The following is a 21,204-nucleotide window of genomic DNA, read 5'->3' on the forward strand; positions in this document are numbered from 1 at the left end:
CATTGATTTCTGCGGTTATTTCACGCAGTGTTGCTTGTCTGTTAGTACTAATAACTTTACGCAAATGCCGCTACTCTCAGTCGTTAAGTGAAGGCCGTCGGCCACTTCCTTGTCCCTGGTAAGACGTAATGCCTGAAAATTGGGAGTCGCGGCACGCTTTTGACACTGTGGATATCGGAATATGGAATTCTCTAACGATTTCAGAAATGGTATGTGCCATGCATCTAACTCCGCCTACTATTCCGCGTTGAAAGTCTGATAATTCCCGTCGTGCAGCAATAATCACGTCGGTAACCTTACCACATGGATCACTGGAATGCAAATCACAACTGTGCGAATGCACTGCCTTGTCTCTGCGTTACTACCACCATCCGTATATTTTCATGTCGCTATCCCATGGTTTTTCTCACCTCAGTGTATAACTATTTCTATACTCACATCCTTGTTCTCGCAAAGTGGAAGCGAGTAAGTGCTGAGTAATGTATGCCGGAATTGTGTGCGTTTTTTTAGCCAAACGTCTGCAGAGGTACTGCTACAAACGGCCGATCCCCCTGATACTGAAGAGGTCATACAGTCGGCACTGGATATCTGCCATCAAAGTGCACCGACGCATATCCCGCTGCCGGCGGTGTCCGAAATACACTGTGAGATCCAGCAGGGTCAACCGGCAACCCGCAACCTTCAATTACTACAACTTCTTCACAGGTTGGGTTACGGCTCCAATAGGAACAGCACCTTCTATACAAAAATCAGCAACAACTACAATTTCGGCAGCAACATCTAGTCCAACAGCAGTCGTTTCAGCTACTGCAACTATAAAAATATTAACAACAGCTACATCAGGTCAGTCAGCAAGCCAACGATGACTGTGATCCTAACACCTTAGCAGTTGAAGCGGATGCATCTGGACATAAGCAGTGGTAGAGCGACCTCCTTAGCAAATGGTTGTGTGTTGACTGGACTGGCGTTCCGCGAGGTACCGGGTTCGGATCCCCCTTCCGCTGGCGGCACAGTGGAGACGAACACAGAACACTGTGAGGGTCAATAACCGACGTCGCGCGACTGGGTGTCAGCAATCGGTACAGTCGATCTGATGCATGCCCATATATTATCGTCGTGGAGATCTTGGATAAGAACACTGATAAACAGCCCTATGTCAGACGACAAGTTACTGTATGCCTATAGTTCTTATTTAAAACACAACATTGAAAACTTGGTCCGTCGGACAAAAAAGAAGTCCGCTGCAGATCCCAATAATTTACCAGATTTCTTCGATGCCAACTCCCTGCACCACACGTACGGCATTATTCGCGATGTTGACGTTAGTCTGACACAGGAGGAGATAGTCGACGAAATGGCGAAACTGTACCCTGTCACAAGCATCAGCGATACCTGCACGAAGAAACATTGCTCAAATCCATTTCATTCTGCTTGGTAGTATTTCGTTCACAATCATTACCATCGCCTATCTTGGAGGAGATACGCCATCTGATGGGACGGTACGTCTCCCCAGTCATCCAATGTAAAAATTGCTGGCGTTTTCGTAATCGTGCGAATCAATGCGGATGCCATGCTCGTTGCAGCAGGTGCGGCGATCAGCACCCAACGAATGGATGCACGGCGACGGCTCCAAGTTGCTTGAATTGTTCTGTTCGGCACACAGTCACCGATAGGTAGTGCGCAGAATTTCTCCACCAGCAAGAGCTAAAACAGTCAAGGGCCTATGCCATGTCGGGAAGGGTAACTGGTAGCTCGCAGAATATATGCTTAGCTGCCCTAAGCCTCCTAGTCCCCAAAGTCACAACGCTTTCCGACGCTACATCCAAAGAATTCACCACAGCTGCCAGTCCATATACAAGACTATTCCATGAGACTACCGTCACCGGGGGTGCCAGCCGATTTAGTTTCTCTCCCTGAGGGAGCCGGGCATTGTTAGAATGACTTTCAGTCAACAGACAAATGGAGACCCGTCTCCAGCACGAGGGGTTCATCGAAATGGCACGCTCCCAGAGAAGCCAATCGACAGGACTTCTCAAAGATCAGTCAAGAACACTTTCTTCCCAAGCCCCTGTACCACACAACCCATATTGTTCTCAGTACAACAACTACTGCCCCTTCGTAATAACAGTGAATGTGTCATCGAAAAGTTTATTTGATTTATTCTACACCTCCTTGAAGATGCGAAGACACAGCCGCAAGTAACTTGGCAGATACAGTGTTTAGCACTCCGCCGTCAGGCCACAAGTAGCCCATCTGGACCATCGGACCGCCGTGTCATCCTCACTGAGGATGCGTATAGGAGGGGCGTGTGGTCAGCACACCGCACTCCCGATCGTTACGATGGTTTTCTTTGATCGGAGCCGCTACTATCTGGTCGAGTAGCTCCTCAGTTGGCATCACGAGGCTGAGTGCACCCCGAAAAATGGCAACAGGGCATGGCGGCCCGGATGGTCACCCATCCAAGTGCCGGCCACGCCCGACAGCGCTTAACTTCGGTGATCTGACGGGAACCGGTGTATCCACTGCGGCAATGCCGTTGCCGAGATACAGTGTATATGACAACAAAATTATTAAAGACCCTCTTAACATCAAGCAGCTGTGATGGGATTTAGGATCCTTCAATGGAATGGGTGGTTGCGTAATCGAACACGAACTTCGGACGCGGAAGACAGCAGTAGCAGACATTACTGAGACATGGTTTCAACCAGATACCGTTGTCTGTCTTCGAGGACATGATAGAAGAGAAACTGCCCTCTTAATCAATAATGTGCAGTATCATGTCCCAATAATGATATCCCATGAGTCTATATACACCTTTGAAGCCATAGCTGTCAGGATGTCGTCTCCATCTACAGCCGGCCACGGCCGTTTATTCCGCTCGAAGAGTGGTACGTCTTGGCGCAGCAGTCGGAACCACCATTCAATTTTGTGGTAATTTTAATGGGCGCAGCAGGTTGCAGGGATGTACATTTAATGATAGATTGGGTGACGGGGTCCTTCAGATTTCCGAAGAGTTCAACTTTATCGTCCTAAATTATTGGATGCCTACGTTACTTCCATTACCTGGACAGAGAACTTCATCCGTCGACTTGACCTTGTTTTTGGAGTCTATTTCTTCGCTTTTTGCGTGGACTACTGTACCATTCCTTAAGAGGTCCAACCATTACGCTCTTCTTATATCAAAGTTCACTCTGGCATTTATCATGGTCTATGGGCCACCTCACAAGTGGAAGGCGGGTTGGTCCCAGTGCAGAGAAATAATGGATGCACAACTTCGTTCGATCCTCACCATGGGGTCCTCTAAAAAATGGTACCTTATCTCTAAGAATCATATCAATGTAGTGACATGGCATTCTATTTCACAGAAGAGAGTGATATCGGGCGCCACCAGATAGACGGTTTCCTGGTGGGACGATCAAGGTTAGCGTCGGGTGGCGCAAAGGAGACTCGCTTGTGCTCTATTTAAATAACACATTACATGGAAGAACTGCGTCGACTGCAAACGAACGGATCTAGCTAGTAAACGCATTCTCAAGGTTCCAATGGACCAAATGGCTCTGAGCACTATGGGACTTAACATCTATGGTCATCAGTCCCCTAGAACTTAGAACTACTTAAACCTAACTAACCTAAGGACATCACACAACACCCAGTCATCACGAGGCAGAGAAAATCCCTGACCCCGCCGGTAATCGAACCCGGGAACCCGGGAATCCGGGCGCGGGAAGCGAGAACGCTACCTCATGACTACGAGCCATTCTCAAGGCCTCTAAGAAAGGACACTGGTGGAAACTATGCATGAACACCCATATCTGGTGGATTTGTGCAATGGTTTCCTCGCTCAAATGGGAACCAGATCCTCCCATGCGGTTGCACACCTTTACAGACGAGTATGCCGGCATTAAAGCACCTCTTACCGCAATGCTAGAACCCACTGACACCATAGCGACCGTTACCGCTAACACTCTTCGAGTTGGTTTAACTACACCTTTCTCTCCCTTCATACTCCATAGGCCTCTGACGTACTGAACGGACACATCACCCAGATACGACCAGACCCATTACTCCATGATCAACAGTTGTCCGACAACGCAAAACGCGTAAGCATCTCCAGTGCCATTTCTAAGGGCGGGAACGTTCCAGCAAATTGGATGACTCAGATATTAGTTTGGGTGTCTCAAATATTAATGCCCCTAGAGCCTTGGGAAAAACTCTGGTGCAGCGACATACAGTCGCTCGATTGCACTGTCGTTATGTATGTGTAAGACCTCTGAAAATCTCCTAGAGCTCCGTTTATAATGGTGGTTGGAAAACCAGGAACTGCTCCCACAGACACAATACAATTTTCGCAAGGGCAGAGGTACTTTAGACAGTATTACATCACCTCTCGAGGGCTTATGACAGTGTCTTGATATCTCAGCTCATCCTCCCGATGACTCTTTTATAAACTATATATGGTTTGATCGGCTGTCGACCACACACGTCTTTGACCACGACAACGTTTCACATTGCCCTAGCATCCTGTGCTGTGGGTTCCTGCAGAATGCGATGTGATTCCCTTACAATGTACGCTGTATGTCGTCACCCTAGAGAGTCTGTGTAGCCCTAGCATCATAGTTCTTCAGTACGCGGCCGACATTTGCATTCTATGCCAACTCACCGTGCTTTTGGGCGACAAAATTACGACTTAACGACGCATGTGAAACGCTGTCCACATAGGAGTTTGGAAATAGACTTCCTCTGTTGCCCGAAAAATCTGGCGTAATTCACGAGGAAAAGACGCTATTATTTCTCCCAAGAACTTCAGCTTTGCCCCTAAAGACCCCCACTCCCCCCTCATAAACGTGCTAAGCTACTTCACCTGCAAACTGACATGGACTCATCACGTAACGTACATCATGACAGCAGTAGGGCAGTGGGGGCATCACCGAAATTTCAATATCAAATTTATATGCTAATTAATTAAATTGATCAGTTAATTCGCCCCACCTCCCTGACTACTCCCACCCCCACGTCCGACCACAACAACCCCCATCCCGGATGACATCATGTGTTCTTCTCAGTCTGCACGTAGGCCCCAGACCCCTCCGCACCCTCATCCTCACCCTCCGTCCCACAAGTACCCTACCGGCCGGAATTTAGAATTACGGGGGTATTTCGAATTTTGAAGGGGAAGTTCCTACATCCCAGGAATTGGCAGGAAATTAAAAATGGTGGCGCCCTTTCCGGGACTCGAACAGTGGTCCTGTTGGATGGAAAGCCCAATTGCACCCGTCTGACACAATTATACCACCAGAAGTGCTTGGAATTGACGGGAAATTAAAAATGACTATGCCTTCTCCAGGATTCGAACCCTGCTTCTACTGGAAGGAGAGTCCAAGTGATTTTCCCCCCCCCCCCCTCTCCAACACTTGGAATTTGTCCACATGCAGGAGGGGAAGGTTAGGTTAGTACACTTTATTTATTTTGGTTGGGAAAATGAAGCAATGATAGGTCCTAATTACATAATTAATCATAAATATTGGACGTAATTGCACAACTATATGCGTAGCGCTACACAGGGACGGCCTAAAATCGCAATACAGCCCAAAAACTGACGATACTGAACAACTGGTATTATCCTGCTGGGAAGTAATTTTACAATACCACTAAACTGGCCGTGTGGTTTGAGGCGCTATGTCACGGACTATGCGGCCGCTCCCGCCGGAGGTTGGAGTCCTCCCTCGGGCATGGATGTGTGTGTTGTTCTTAGCATAAGTTAGTTTAAGTAGTTTGTAAGTCTAGGGACCGAAGACGTAAGCAGTTTGGTCCCTTAGGATTCACACACATTTGAACATTTGAACCACTCAACTTGTGACAGACACACTCAAGCTCTACCCTTCACCTTCAAGCTGGAGGGAAAAAGGCGGGGGTGTAAGTCACTTTTTTTTTTTTTTTTGTTGCTAGAAATATGTTCAACTGATGAGATGCTGGTGTTGGACAGAGAGAAGTTTAAAAAGTGTATTACCTATAAGCAAACAGTTGGGGATAGTATTTATCCTTGTTTGACTTCCGAATTCACTACAGACACCTGCTCAAAAACCACCCTGCGGCCTAGGTAACCAAAGCCAATATATGTTACCAAAACTGATGTAAAAATGCATCACAGTTCTAATTACACTTCAAACTTGTCATGAAGAAACCAGCACATGTAATGAACAGCACATTTACTGGGGAAAATCGTCGTCGCAAAAGACTGCAGAGGGGGCGGTAGTTGAAAGTAAGTCCACTTCGATAGGCACACACAAACTGCCGAAAATAGAGGCCCCCTTATATCCACTCATCCTTTCCCTCCCTCCTACCCTATCTACATCTATCCACCTACTGGCAGCACACAGCCTTTTCAAACGGCCAGCTGCTCCGCCATGCTTTGCACTCTACCGCCCTTCCGCCTTCGCCAACACAATAGCATGTATAGTCAACTAAGCAATAGAAGATAAAAGGACGGCCGCCCAAAGTACAATTGTTCATCTGAAATATAGCAACACAGTTCCCACACGCCGCCCCTGGTCCGAACACGGCTGTGTCCAGCAACCACCCACTGTAGACACGCCCCTCCCTTGCCCCCCCCTCCCCCCCCCCCCCCCCCAGCAGCCCGCCTTTCTGTGATGGAGAACAATTTTGTTTATCAACGCAAGTCTATCTTGCAATTTGTTAAACATGTTTCTCAGAAAGACTGGATTCCTCTGGAACAGCAATGAAATTCAAGATCACGCTCCAGATCAAATGGCTAGCTTCTCCCTCGAGCGCTTTCTCTGTGGCCCACTGCCGCCCCTCTGCTGCCACTGGTCTCATCAGGCCCTCTGCTATTCTCCGCGGCCGCCGCGGTACGCAGCCTGAGGTGCCGACCCTTAGCCAACACAAAAGGGAGATTTAGCAGCACCACCACACCCGTCGTCGAAGCCATTCTGTGATGGAGAACAATTGTATTTGACGTCAACGCATCTCCTATAATCAAGCATCTATTCAAAAAGGAAAACACAATTGCGACGATAAGAAATGCCCTCTTTCCATGAAAATAGGCGCAATCCATTTTTTTTTTTTTAGTTTTGAGAGTAAAATCGCTGTAGCTCTCACGTTCAACTGCAGTATGCAATTCCCATCTCATCATTTTGCGATATCCAGTGAAGTGTACTATTGCTGATTACAGATGATCAGCAGAGACATGTCCACCCAGTGTAAAACCAGGAAAACAGCTTAGACTATTTTGCTGCAAACAATTGCCGATCTCTGCAGAATGTGCTCGTTATTTCGAAACAGTCATCAGAGTAAAGAAAATGCGAGAATTTAAACTACAAAGAAAAAACATCTATTTTAAGCAATTTCTTTCAGCTTGATGGACAAGTTAGATGACATGAGAGCGTCTCTCTCGTGTTCAGTCTCTGTATATAAACTGTCATGCACATGCGTATTACAAACATTTCAGGCACATGAAATAACATGAGAATACAACCTTTCATGCCATTGGCTCCCATGTCGGAATGAACACAGTCATTTTAAGAATTTTTAACATTTTGCAGCCCTATCAGCAACTGTGATAGATTATAATGTCATAAATCTGCCTCGGCTGCAAAATGTTACTGGTATTTACCCAGGTTTCAGCTAGAGTAATCTATTCTTCTTCAGAAGCATAAAATAAACTATTTATTTTATTTTATGCTTCTGAAGAAGGCTAGATTACTCTAGCTGAAACCTAGGTAAAGACCAGTAACATTTCGCAACTGAGGAGGATTTTTGACATAACAATCATTACACATTCGACAACAAGTTATAATTTAAAAGGATTTAGCTGTTTTTTTATACTATGGCAGGTCCCTTTTTACCAATGCGATGCTTTATCATACTAGCGTCTGTATACAAATCGTTAGAGCCTGTCTAGCCCTGTGTAGTTGGGAGATTGAAATTTCGTTAAAAGATATCTCCGTAACGAAAAGAAAAATAAAGCCTGTCAAGGATCATTCCATGGTGCCCTAGCTACCTCTTCCAGCCACCAGGAGTCACGTCATTTTTACCAAATTGATAGGCTAATAAATTAAAGTGATAATGAGTGTCGCTTTGCAAGGCGAGTAATTTACTTCTATTTTCAGTAGTCGGATTACACTCACCAGGTAGGTCACCTGGGGTCCACGGAGGCAAGGCGCTGTTCTTTTCGAGGAACACTATTGAGAAACGACATTTGAAGCTGACCACAGAGTGATTCTACAGCCCACAACATAAATTTCGCGTAAGGACAGCACTGTTAAAAACACGATGGTAACGACTACGTTACCGTGACACTGCACAAAAAGCGGTCTTGAGTATACAGACACATCGGTAGCAGATAGTGTTGCGATTTCTGGTAGAAATGCTGTCCGCAGTTTGGAATCGAGTCTATCTATTCAACCACATACTTGTGTTGGGTCCTGTAGAAATATCTTTTAATGATTACAGCACGGGTGAATCATATTCAGGCCATTCTCATCCCTCAAAACGAGCCACCTTTCTCGAACCTATTTGCTAAGGATCCCATACAGCAAAAACTCCAGCACTATTTTCTAGACAGTCCCTCTGAATCTTGTAACTACTCCTCAGTCTCTGCCCGCCGTCCCTGCAGCTTCGTCCATGTGATCATCCCAATTTAAGCCAAACCTGAACAGAAGTCGGAGAGTGATGTATCTAAGACCGTCCGCATCCCATGGAGAAACAGGACAGCTGAGATAACGGGACAGGACCGCGTTTTGACCCCTCAGTGGAACATGTCATAGCTCCATCAACTGTGTACAATGTACAAGCCCAGCGCCAAACAAAGCTTTCCCCTGCAACATGAGGTAGTAGAAATGATAGTATGAGCAGTCATTTTGTTGGCAAAATCTAGAAGCCTGCACATCATTCAGAGCATGGAAGAAGAATGAGGATTTTGGTACTGTAGTGCGATACATCTGCTGACTACACACAGGTACTGCAGTCCGAAGCAGATCTGAATCTCTCAGGGTGCATTGATCCCTATCACCCAAACATTTTCTCCCACCTCAGTATTTTGTACCATCCAACAGAGAAAACCTACGAATAATAAAAATTCCGCTAACTGTTACTGAATCCCTGCCTTATGATATATTTAAACCAAATACGGTCTGATTTCCGGTATTGACCATATGTGGTGATCATATTAAATATACAGGTTTTGGTTCAGTGGAGCAGGTGGCTCATGACAGAAGTTACTTCCATGGACCGGTGTAAAGTTTCGTTACCTGACTGTAGGAGGACCATATCAAACAACCATCAATCTCACGAGAGTGTTCCTTATTTTTCCTTCATAAGCAGTTTAATACGTTGTTTGTTCGGTCGTAACCCATCCAATCAGTATACACCGCCATACCCTTTATTTTTTCTACCATGACTTTGAGGTCTGTGTCAGCTGCTGCTAAACCAATGGCTCTCACAGATAGCTGAACCCTGCATGGCGTAAACTATACAGCTATCACAACACAGACTGGTAGAAATAAAACACAGAGGCGATGTTTCTGATTGACAAAATTGTAAAAGGCAACGCAACATATGAAAACTGAAACAGTATGCGGTATTGTATAGCGTATCCAACAACTATTCGAAGGTGATGACCTATACAAATGGTTCAAATGGGTCTGAGCACTATGGGACCTAACATCTGAGGTCATCAGTCCCCTAGAACTTAGAACTACTTAAACCTAACTAACCTAAGGACATCACACACATCCATGCCCGAGGCAGGATTCGAACCTGCGACTGTAGATGTCGCGCGGTTCAAGACTGAAGCGCCTAGAACCGCTCGGCCACTCCGGCCGGCAGATGACCTATGGAGTTAATCTCATCTTCGCCAGGGTAGCGGATGTCTCGGTGTTCCATTTCGAAAAGCATTGTTCCTCCATTTTGTAGTCGTTTACATGAATACTGTTCCGGTGTTGACCATCACTGGAAGATGCTGTTCACAACACGTGCGAGGTAGTACAAATAGAAAGAGATATTCTCATCTTATTGGTGGAAAAACAATTTAAAAAATAGGAACATGTGGAGTGCTTCGCAGCATATGGATATACACTCCTGGAAATTGAAATAAGACACCGTGAATTCATTGTCCCAGGAAGGGGCAACTTTATTGACACATTCCTGGGGTCAGATACATCACATGATCACACTGACAGAACCACAGGCACATAGACACAGGCAACAGAGCATGCACAATGTCGGCACTAGTACAGTGTATATCCACCTTTCGCAGCAATGCAGGCTGCTATTCTACCATGGAGACGATCGTAGAGATGCTGGATGTAGTCCTGTGGAACGGCTTGCCATGCCATTTCCACCTGGCGCCTCAGTTGGACCAGCGTTCGTGCTGGACGTGCAGACCGCGTGAGACGACGCTTCATCCAGTCCCAAACATGCTCAATGGAGGACAGATCCGGAGATCTTGCTGGCCAGGGTAGTTGACTTACACCTTCTAGAGCACGTTGGGTGGCACGGGATACATGCGGACGTGCATTGTCCTGTTGGAACAGCAAGTTCCCTTGCCGGTCTAGGAATGGTAGAACGATGGGTTCGATGACGGTTTGGATGTACCGTGCACTATTCAGTGTCCCCTCGACGATCACCAGTGGTGTACGGCCAGTGTAGGAGATCGCTCCCCACACCATGATGCTGGGTGTTGGCCCTGTGTTCCTCGGTCGTATGCAGTCCTGATTGTGGCGCTCACCTGCACGGCGCCAAACACGCATACGACCATCATTGGCACCAAGGCAGAAGCGACTCTCATCGCTGAAGACGACACGTCTCCATTCGTCCCTCCATTCACGCCTGTCGCGACACCACTGGAGGCGGGCTGCACGATGTTGGGGCGTGAGCGGAAGACGGCCTAACGGTGTGCGGGACCGTAGCCCAGCTTCATGGAGACGGTTGCGAATGGTTCTCGCCGATACCCCAGGAGCAACAGTGTCCCTAATTTGCTGGGAAGTGACGGTGCGGTCCCCTACGGCACTGCGTAGGATCCTACGGTCTTGGCGTGCATCCGTGCGTCGCTGCGGTCCGGTCCCAGGTCGACGGGTACGTGCACCTTCCGCCGTCCACTGGCGATAACATCGATGTACTGTGGAGACCTCACGCCCCACGTGTTGAGCAATTCGGCGGTACGTCCACCCGCCCTCCCGCATGCCCACTATACGCCCTCGCTCAAAGTCCGTCAACTGCACATACGGTTCACGTCCACGCTGTCGCGGCATGCTACCAGTGTTAAAGACTGCGATGAAGCTACGTATGCCACGGCAAACTGGCTGACACTGACGGCGGCGGTGCACAAATGCTGCGCAGCTAGCGCCATTCGACGGCCAACACCGCGGTTCCTGGTGTGTCCGCTGTGCCGTGCGTGTGATCATTGCTTGTACAGCCCTCTCGCAGTGTCCGGAGCAAGTATGGTGGGTCTTACACACCGGTGTCAATGTGTTCTTTTTTCCATTTCCAGGAGTGTAGGATGAGTCTGTAGCATTGAGGAACGCTTCCAAACAACTGTATGAAGGTGATGACCTTTACATTTAATCCCATGCTCGGCAGCGACAAGTGACAGATATCCAGTGTTCCACAAAGGCTCCTTCAATCTCAACCGAGTGGTGTCAGTCAATCATTATGCGGTAATCAACAGTGCACTCAGTGGATGGTCGGTATGGGAAAGACACTGTAATACCGCAGTTGATAGCGAGATCAATTTTAGCAATTTTACCTGTTGTTCCGTAATTTCAACACCAATCAGTGGCACGGTATAATGCTTCCTAATTTCTGCGTCATTGCTAAATCACCCCTCCACTACTTTGCAAGTACCATATACTAGATTGCGAATGCATCTAAATGACTGTGCAGTACATCCACTCGACTATGTACATCGAAGTATACCAGACAGCGTCCTATACCAATGCAAAGAGGTTATCTACATATTTCCAGCATATCGATCATAGTGCAGAATTAACGATTACGACTGGCCATTTTCTCTGTGTGAATGGGCGCCACAGAGTATTGTCGCACTCGTAGGATAAAATCAGAGATTGACAGATCCCTCCCACATTTTCCTTGACCATCCCCTCTTGCAACACTAATCTTACCCACAGCACTTATCCAAAAGCACAAGATCTCTCAAGATTCGTGTTGAGGAGGGTCGCATCCTTTTTCGGTGTACAATAGACATGGAAGTGTTGCATTTCCGCCGGCCGGAGTGGCCGTGCGGTTCTAGGCGCTACAGTCTGGAACCGCGTGACCGCTACGGTCGCAGGTTCGAATCCTGCCTCGGGGATGGATGTGTGTGATGTCCTTAGGTTAGTTAGGTTTAAGTAGTTTTAAGTTCTAGAGGACTGATGACCACAGCAGTTAAGTCCCATAGTGCTCAGAGCCATTTGAACCATTTTGTTGCATTGCCATAACAGACGGTTAAGAAGAAACGGGTGGGTTATACATGAAGGAGGTACACATGTATGGAGTTTGAAACATTTCACGTAAATCAACCGTGCAATCAATTCTGAAGCTTTATTCCACTGTCTGGAGTCAGTACCAGGGAGGTACTTGCAAACTCACTCATCAAAACCTATAGGATACTTCCCGTTGGCTTATTAAATTTGGCAAAAAGGAAATTTTTACAGGTGAATCAAAGGAAAAAATCCGAAAACAGTAAATGATTAATTATATCACACGTAAAAAAATTTCCTTTTTCTATTGCTATCCGACGTATAACTTGAAATTAAACACACAGAAATTCTGTATTCAGGCTGAATGGATGGCAATATCTACAAATATTTGTTTCACATACAACTTGAAACGTTACCTCTCCTGTATATGTGATGATGGATAAATCCCAAGATGAGTCATGTGAGCAATAAAGTCTTACTTGCCTCATGTTTGCAATAAAATCATTAACAGCCTGATGTTCACGATAAAGTCATTAGTTGCTTGATGTTTTACTTTTACCATTATGACCCCTGCCTCTTGCATGACTTACAGCACTTATTGAAATTAAAACATTCCCGAAAATCCTGGAATCTCTTGAGACCAATATCATGCCATTAGCCAGTATCAACGTCAATAACAGGCAAAAATAATCGAGATTCTCGATTCCGGTAATGGATGATCTTTCTATATACGTAATTCCCACATTTCCCGAATGGTTCTTGCATACTTAAGGAAACTCAAAGGAAAATCTTTCCTGACGTAAGTGTAGTACACTCTGAAGGAGTGACTAACCTTGTTCATATCTTTTGTCTGCTCAGGGACAGTTATCGCTCCTTGTTCACCAAGGGGTTTACTGTACTTCGATTGGTAATGGCAACCAGTTTGATTAGTATCAATTACATAACTAAGATCAAAATTAGAGATGAGTTCTTTCGTCTGTATCTGTAATGACGTATGGCCTACAGTGATATTCTGTACGATGTAGGCATGCAGGCGCTTTGCTACTATAGCTTCGTCGAAGCATCACTATTGTTAAGAGTATAAAAGGTTCGAATAAAACATAAAAATCCATTTCTTTTTCTTAGCTAGGAGACATCGCACGAAAAACCGCTAGATAGGTACTCAGATCCGGTCCCTCTACAACATACATAGGACTCATCAAAATCCCTGATTAACAGGTTTGATGGACTCTTCGTAGAGTTATTACTCGGCTATCAAAACCGGTGAATGCTGGGGCTGTTTCAACTGCTTCACGACTTGCAGTTAAGACAGTAGAGGTATGAAAAACAGGAACAGGAGCCAGTGCAACAGAGAGACCTCGCCCTCATCAAGCAAAGAGGGGCTTCCAGGACTGTATAATGTTGAGACGCGAGGGGTCATTCACGCAAAGTGAAAAGTAAAGCCAGCAGCAGCGCAGCACGGCCGTAGAGCTGATGGCGCCGCGGAGCTCGGCGATTGCATGCAGTATCAGTTCATCATGCGGAGAGGGTGCCGGTGCAATCCCATCGACTTCCACCTCCGCAGTACTTTAATCTGTAAGCTGTAATCGAAACAGAAAGCAATATAGAATGCTCTCCATACTTCGCGTTTAATCAGTTTAATTCGAAATGCGGAACAGCGCTACTTCGTCGCGGAGAGCAGAGTGATAGAACTTACAAAGTGTAGTGGTGAACAAAAGTATGGAAAAGACCAAACTCATTACCACGCATAACACGGTGTAGGAAAACCGTTGGAATTCAAAACAGCTTCCAGTCGTCTCACAATGGATGAATTGCACTACTGCGTGGTTTTCAATGTGATTTTATATCATTCTTGCTGCAAAATAGAGGCAAGTTCAGGCAACGAAGATGGAGACCACGAAGGCTGAATAATATCCACATCTGGTGACTGGTGGGCAGGGCAGATGCGACTACTCATTCTTGTGCTCACGAAACCGGTCCTGGACGATTTGAACAGCAGTCCTGGCGTCTTGTAACACTGCATGACCGTTGGGGAACAAACCTTATACTATGGAATGAACATGGTTAGCCAAGATGGTCACATAATCCTGGGCAGTATTTTCTGAACCGATATTGGCCACAGTAGTGTGGGATAGGCCTTCGTGAGTCCCTGCAGTGGCACCTAATATTTGCACTGCCACCTGAATCGTCTGTCCACAAGGTGGAGCAACCATGGTTCCCTTGGAAAACCACGATGTGGCTGCCCAATTCATCACCGAACACCCGCCGCTTTCGGTCTTGAGTGTTAAACTTGGCCATAAGTTGGAAGCAGTGTGAAACAAGACTAATCCAACCAAATGATTTTCTTCCATTGCTCCATAGTCCATAATTTATTGCTTCGGTATTTCTGGCATTTGCTTCAATATCGTGTGTTATTTTTTAATTCCAGTTTGCTCTGTAATTCCCAGTTTATGTAGCTCCCTTGTTATTGCTTCGGTTCTGACGGAGTTAGCGAGTGCAGCATTCAGTTCTTCAGTGACTTTAGCAACTATCGTTCTTTTATTTTTCGACACAGCCCTCTTTAACGACCATCTGTCTCGGTCACTCAACATACACGTTCGTCTCTGGTATGACTTAGTGGACGATATTTTTCCGCTTTCCCTGTATGCAGTATACATCTTCGATACGGTGCCGCTCGAAACACCAAATCCTTTGGCCATCTCTTGGTTGCGGAAGCGCCGACTATATGAACGTCAACAATTTGGCCGCGTTCAAAGAAACTTAGTGTCAACGTGATGCACTTGCAACTAAACAGAACACTGTTCTGGTCACGTCTGATACTCATAATGTATTGAGGGCTTTGCAAAGATGCCGTTCTTCATCAAATACAACAGCACAACCTGCAGATTGGCATGCATCTGTTTTTATGTTCAAGCACGTATTTCCCACGATTCTTCGATCACCCCATGCACTTATATGTACTACCCAACTTGAATTAAAAACGAAAAAAGAAAATAGCAGCGTCGTACATCTCTCACTCGGTTAAATGTACGAGAGGCGTTTAATAAGTAATGCAACACATTTTTTTCGGCCAGTTTAGGTTGAAAAATGCGGACTTCGTGAAATACTCCCGCTTCAGCCCCTATATGAAGTCCCGATATGTGGCAGCGCTATACACCGTAACCTTTAACGGATGTATGTTCGAAGCAGAGAGCTGTCACTGCGTTTCTTTTGGCGGAAATCAGAGCATCGCAAGTATTCATAGAAGCTTGCAGAATGTCTGCGGAGACCAGGCAGTGAACAAAAGCACCGTGAGTGATTGGGCGAATCGTCTGTCATCATCGCAACAAGACTGCGCAAACCTGTCCGATCTCCAGCCTGCCGGCGGGTCGCACACAGCTGTGACGTCTCCAGTGCTGTCATGTTGGGAAATCCAACACTCTTATCCGAAGGCATCGACTGATCACAATCGAATACCTCGCTGCACAACCGAACGTCTTTGTTAGTAGTGCGCAACCAATCGGCTACCACTTGCGTTAATCAAAGGCGTGTACATCAGAAGACCATAAAGAGCAACGAAGGACCATCTCTGCGGAACTGCCTTCGCAGTACGAGGCTTATCGTGACAATTTTTTGTCGAACGTCGTCACATGGGATGAAACATGGGCTCATCACTTCGACCAGAAACAACACTGCAATCCATGGAGTTGCGCTACACCATCCCTCATTCAAAGACTCACCCTCAGCCGGCAAAGTCATGGTGACGGTCTTCTGGGACTCTGAAGGGATTATTCTGTTTGATCTACTCCCTCGTGGCGCAACGATCAACTATGAAATTAATTTTGCTACCCTTAGGAAATTAATGAAATGACTTCAGCATGTTCGTAGCCACAAAAATGCAAACGAACTTCTCCTTCTCCATGACAACGCAAAGACTCACACATGTCCGCACACTCGTGAAGAGCTCACAAAACTTCATTGGACTGTTCTTCCTCATGCACCTTACAGTCCAGATCTCGCACCTTACGACTTTCGTCTGATTGTCCCAAAGGAAGATACACTCTTCGGGAAGCATCACGTGGATGATGGGGTGGTTATTGACGCAGCAAGGTGGCTCCAGAGTTGACCAGTAGCGTGATACCATGCTGGCATACAGGCCCTACCAGTAATGTGGCGCAACGCCGTCCCATTGAGAGGATATTATGTTGAAAAAGAAAGGGTTTTGTTGTGAAAAGAGTTGAGAATAGTATGGTGTATTGGAATCCCGAAAATCCAGCCTACTTTCTGAAGAAAAACGTGTTGCGCATTTGTTAAGTATAACTCAAGAAACAGCAATTATAATTTTCAGGCGTTGAAGTCTCTACACGTCGACATTTTGTTCCGCTTCTGATTTGGTACCATGGATATTTTAAAATAGATATAAGAGAGATAAGCATTCCATTGATAAGGGAACTATATACTGTAGTAAGGACGTCCTATTTCAGAAAGAAGTAAATCTTCTGTCTGCAGTAATTGTTGGAATAAACACAGACAGCAAGTGGATAAATCGAAGTGAAACTCGAGTTGCTCTATTGATGGTAGAAGATCTTGGAGGCCATCTGGGAGGCTCCTGAGTAAACAACAAGAAATATTCTTTTTTGTTTTAACGTCCAGGGGGTTTCGATATTGTGAAAGGCGAATAGTGAGTTCCTCAGCGTCGTTTGTAGTGTGTGCTCCCCATGTAACCTCTTGCCCAGTCACTCTGTATACTTGTCTGCATGCTCCAAGCCGTTTATCAGAGAAAATATGATTTTACACTAGTTTATATGCCTCATTGTATTTCAGCCAGCTGCTTTCAAATCAAAACATGGATTCTGCATATTAAGGTTAAAAGGATGTTTCGTAGCTCTCTTTAACGACACATGTTGCCTGATGATGTACGAAGTAGATAACAGATAGTTTCAGTAAAGCTCTCTACAGACAATCAAGTGATGTGACTATTTACGAGCGTATCCAATCGTCACAAAAGCTGTCGAGGCACAGTTATTATCAACACTCGAAATTCTCTTCCTGTTCTAACGTGCTTACTCATTTTATAACAAGGATGGCGATACACTGATCAGCCAGAATGCTGTGTCCACCTTTGGCACGGATAACAGTAACAGCGGCGACGCGTCGTGGAATGGAATCAATGATGGCAGATCTCTGTCACCTAATTCCTGGAAATTGCGAGAAGGGGGCGACGAGCTCTGACGCCACGTCCAGTCACATACCTGACTGGTACGATCGGGTTCAGGTCTGGCGAGTTGTGGGGCCGGCAAATGAATTGGAACTCGCCACTGTATTCCTTGAAACACTCCATCACACTCCTGCCCTTGTGACATTGCACTCTTTTTTTTTTTTTTTTTTTTTTTTTTTTTTTTTTTTTTTTTTGAGTCGTCAATCTTCTGACTGGTTTCATGCGGTTCGCCACTAATTCCCCTCATGTATGTGTCAACCTTTTCATCTCAGAGTAGCACTTGCAACTTACGTCCTCAATTATTTGCTGGATTTATTCCAATCTCTGTCTTCCTCCACAGTTTTTGCACTCTGCAGCTCGCTATAGTACAATAGAAGTCATCCCCTGATGTCTTAACAGATGTGCTATCAACCGGTCCCTTCTCCTTTTGTTTTCCACATATTCCTTTTCTTTCCGATTCTGCCCAGAACCTCCTCATTCCATGCCTTAACATCCACCTAATTTTCAACATTCGTCTGTAGCACCACTTCTCAAATACTTCTATCCTCTTCTGTTCCAGTTTTCCCACACTCCGTATCTCACTACCATACGATGCTGCGCTCCAAACGCACATTTTCAGTAACTTCTTCCTCGAATTAAGGCCAGTGTTTGATACTAGTAGACTTCTCGTGGTAAGAAATGTCCTTTCTGCCAGTGCTAGTCTGCTTTGATATCTTCTTTGTCCCGTCCGTCATTGGTTACTATCTAACTTCTTCTACTTCATGACCATCAATCCTGATGTTATGTTTCTCGCTTTTCTCATTTCTACTACTTCTCATTACATTTGTCTTTCTTCGATTTACTCTCAGTCCTTATTCTGTACTCATTAGACTTTTAATTTTACTCATCAGACCATGTAATTCTTCACTTTCGCTCAGGATAGCAATTTCATAGGCGATTTGTAGCTTTGATATCTTTTCACCTTGAATTTTAAGTGAACTCCTGAACCTCTCTTTTATTTCCATCACTGCTTCTTCGATGTACAGATTGAACAGTAGGAGCGAAAGATATTCATCTCTTTCTTACACCCTTTTTAATCCGAGCACTTCTTTCTTGTTCGCCCACTACATCTACATCTACATCTACATTGATACTCCGCAAGCCACCCAACGGTGTGTGGCGGAGGGCACTTTACGTGCCACTGTCATTACCTCCCTTTCCTGTTCCAGTCGCGTATGGTTCGCGGGAAGAACGACTGTCTGAAAGCCTCCGTGCGCGCTCTAATCTCTCTAATTTTACATTCGTGATCTCCTCGGGAAGTATAAGTAGGGGGAAGCAATATATTCGATACCTCATCCAGAAACGCACCCTCTCGAAACCTGGCGAGCAAGCTACACCGCGATGCAGAGCGCCTCTCTTGCAGAGTCTGCCACTTGAGTTTATTAAACGTCTCCGTAACGCTATCACGGTTACCAAATAACCCAGTGACGAAACGCGCCGCTCTTCTTTGGATCTTCTCTATCTCCTCCGTCAACCCGACCTGGTTCTTATTATTCCCTCTTGGCTCTCGAACATATTGTATATGTCTCTCCCTATAGCTTACACCTATATTTCTCAGAAATTCGAACATCATTTCACCTTGTCTAACGTTTTTACCAGGTCGATAAATCCCATGAACTTGTCTTGATTTTTTCTTGAGTCATGGCTCCATTATCAACTGCAGCGTCAGAATTGCCTCTCTAGTGCCTTTAGCTTTCCTAAAGCCAAACTGATCGTCATCTAGTACATCCTCAGTATTTTTACAGTCTTTTGTGTATTATTCTTGTAAACAACTTGACCGTATGAGCTGATAAACTGATTGCGCGATAACTCTCGTAGTTGTCAGCTCCTGCAAAAAAAATGGTTCAAATGGCTCTGAGCACTATGGGACTTAACTTCTGAGGTCATCAGTCCCCTAGAACTTAGAATTACTTAAACCTAACTAAGCTAAGGACATCACACACATCCAAGCCCGAGACAGGATTCGAACCTGCGACCGTAGCGGTCGCACGGTTCCAGACTGCAGTGCCTAGAACCGCTCGTCCAATCCGGCCGGCCAGCTCCTGCAGTCCTCGGAATTGTGTGGGTGATATTTCTCCGAAAGTCAGATGGGATATCACCACTCATACACTCTACACACCAACATGAATAGTCGTTTCGTCGCCACTTCACCCAATGACTTTAGAAATTCTGATGGAGTGTATCTCTTCCATTTGCTTAATTTCATCTTAAATCCTCAAAAGCTATCTGAAATTCTGTTTCTAGTACTGGATCACCTACGTATTCTAAATCGACTCTTGTTTCTTCATCTATCATATCAGACGAATCTTCCTCCTCATAGAGGCCTTCAGTGTATTGTTTCCACTATTCGCTCTCTCCTCTCCATTTAACAGTGGAATTTCCGTTGAACTCTTAATGTTATCACCCTTGCTTTTAATGTCACCGAGGGTTGTTTTGACTTTCCTGTGGGCTGAGTCAGTACTTCTGACAATAATTTCTTTTTCGATTTCTTCACGTTTTCTATGCATCCATTTCGTTTTAGCTTCCCTGCACTTCCTCTTGATTTCATTCCTCTGCAACTTGTATTTCTGTATTCCTGAATTTCCTTGAATATTTTTATAGTTCCTTCTTTCATCGATCAACTGAAGTATTTCTTCTGTTACACATGGTTTCTTCTCAGTTGCCGCCCGCGATTAGCTGAGCGGTCTAAGAAGCTGTAGTCATGGACTGTGAGGCTGGTCCCCTCGGAGGTTCGAGTCCTCCCTCGGGCATCGGTGTGTGTGTGTGTGTGTGTGTGTGTGTGTGTGTGTGTGTGTGTGTGTGTGTGTGTGTCCTTAGGATAATTTAGGTTAAATAGTGTGTAAGCTTAGGGACTGATGACCTTAGCAGTTAAGTCCCATAAGATTTCACACACATTTGAAATTTGAAATCTTCCCAGTTACCTTCTTTGTACCTATGTTTTCCTTTCTACCTTCTATGATTGCCGTCTTTAGAGATCTCTATTCCTCTTCAACTGTATTGCCTACTGGGCTGTTCCTTATTGCTGTATCTATAGCCTTAGAGAACTTCAAGAACATCTCGTCATTCCTTAGTACTTCCGTATCCCACTTCTTTGCGTATAGATTCTTCCTGACTAATCTCTTAAACATCAACCTAGTTTTCATCACAATCACCTTGTGATCTCAGTCCGTATCTGTTCCTGACTACGCCTTACGATCCAATATCTGATTTCAGAATCTCTACCTGAACATGATGGGAGTCCAGCTGAAATCTTCCCATATCACGTGGCCTTTTCCAAGTATACCTCCTCTTCTCGTGATTCTTGAACAGAGTACTCGTATTAAAAGCTGAAATTTATTACATAACTCGTTTAGTCTTTCACCTCTCTCATTCCTTGTCCCATGCCCATATTCTCCTGTAACCTTTTCTTCTACTACTTCCCTTATAACTGCATTCCAGTCCCACATGACTATTAGATTTTCGTCTCCCTTTACATACTGTAATACCCTTCATATATTTTTCCTGTCTCTTCATCTTCAGCTTGTGACGCCGGCA

The 21,204-nt window shown here is 45.4% G+C and overlaps 1 pseudogene; it reads right to left on the reverse strand.

The window, feature by feature from the left end:
- Nucleotides 1–2,423: 2,423 nt before the first annotated feature.
- LOC124597737 lies at nucleotides 2,424–2,541 on the reverse strand (annotated as a pseudogene).
- Between the last annotated feature and the right edge of the window lie 18,663 nt (nucleotides 2,542–21,204).

This window comes from Schistocerca americana, chromosome 2, assembly GCF_021461395.2.
Source record: "Schistocerca americana isolate TAMUIC-IGC-003095 chromosome 2, iqSchAmer2.1, whole genome shotgun sequence".
Lineage (NCBI taxonomy): Eukaryota > Metazoa > Arthropoda > Insecta > Orthoptera > Acrididae > Schistocerca > Schistocerca americana.